The sequence below is a fragment of the Peromyscus leucopus genome, chromosome X, assembly GCF_004664715.2.
Source record: "Peromyscus leucopus breed LL Stock chromosome X, UCI_PerLeu_2.1, whole genome shotgun sequence".
NCBI classification, from domain to species: domain Eukaryota; kingdom Metazoa; phylum Chordata; class Mammalia; order Rodentia; family Cricetidae; genus Peromyscus; species Peromyscus leucopus.
Window position 1 is genome coordinate 137517153 of NC_051083.1, and position 1708 is coordinate 137518860.

A 1708-nucleotide genomic window follows, 5' to 3' on the forward strand; every position below is an offset into this window, starting at 1 on the left:
AGGAAAGCTCTTATCTAGCCATCCTTGCATGGAAATGAATCTGCTGCCTAAATTAGCAGTTTCCTTTCTTTTTTGTCATGAGAAGTTGATTTTGTGAAATAGAGTATTTAAAATAGGTTCTTTGTTCAGTTAATCAGATAACCATGAGCCATTGGAGAAAACTTTTAGTTCTGAACCTGATTTCCCAGAAACCATGCTGTGTGGTTCAGATCTATGATGTTTTTATCCTTAGGAAATGGAGAATTTGAAGAAAAGCTAGGCTTCTTCCTTCGTTCTTTCCCTCCTTTCCCTCCTCCCACTCCTTTCTGTTCCCAATGCCTCTTTTCACATTTTTGCTGTATCAAAACTATCTACTTTTTCCAATATTAAAATGTTAAGAAATGATGTGATTACTAAGGGCAGCAATTCTCATCCTTGTTTACACAAGGGAATCACCTTTGGAATTTTAAATGTTGATTTGTGGCTCTTATACTAAGGGTTTTGACTTCACTGGTCTAGGATGCCATTGTGGTAGGTTGAGGCTTCACACATCTCAGATTTTCTTGATGAGCAGTGAAGATAGAGAACAATGAAGGAGTTGGAAGTAGGTGCTAATAAAATTACAATTCTGTTAACAAGTGAATACTTTTTAAATTTTATTTTAAAATTAACTTGAGATGATTTCTGGATACTGAACACAAATATAATACCACAATTTACTGATTACATTGTAAGGAAGAAAGGTGTATTATAACAAAATGGAAAAGGGGATTTTTGCCATCAGTATATGCTGAAATTACTGAATAAAAGGCTGTAGAGTAATGGAATGTTCACTTGCTGCCCAAATGTCACCCTACAATTGATTTACCCATTGCTATTGAAAAGTAGCATCCTTGCTAAGGTCTGTCAATCACCAACCAAGTGATTAAACTTAGAATCACTAATAGCTACTTGGAGGGTTTTGTATTTCTAAAATGAGAGGTGAGACCATAGTTGTCACAAGAGTTCTTCCCCGAAGACCATGTTTCAGTGTTAGTCTTGGTCAGTGTTACATAAAAAATACTCATTTTTCTGTGTGCCATAATAGCTAAAGAGAATAAGATTTAAGTCAATGTCTTTCAGTAGATCTGTTGACTTAAACTAAGAAAGGATAGTTTAAAGAAAGGAACAAATACTTGGAAGCTTTTGAAACTCAAAATAAGGCAGTATACTTTAGGAGAGAGAGACATATAAAATGTTTTAAAGTAAACATAACTAATAAAACAGAAAAAGCAATTATTTGATTTTGTGAGTCATATGTAAGTCCTAAACAATCACTGTCAAATGTTATTTTAAGTGCAATTTAGATTCATAGGTGATATACACATTATAATTGTAAAGTGCTTTATTAAAATGGTTTTACTATTAATGAGAGTTCACTTAAATTACTTCATGGGAATTTAGAATTGTTACCTTCCTTTGTGGACCAAATATCTCTCAGATAGCATATTTCCAGAAAGTCTCTTTGGAGGAAAATCACTCAAAGAAATGCTTGTCTACAAAAGAGGTTCAGTTTCGTTACAAGATAATACTACAAAGAATTGTATCTCATATTAACATATGAAAAACTAAACTCTGGCAGGAAACTAACCATTTACATGTGTCTAGACTAGCATTCTTCAAGTATTTAATCACAGAAGAAGCCTTTTTGTTTCATTTTTACAGTGATTCCTAGGAATGCTTTAGAAAA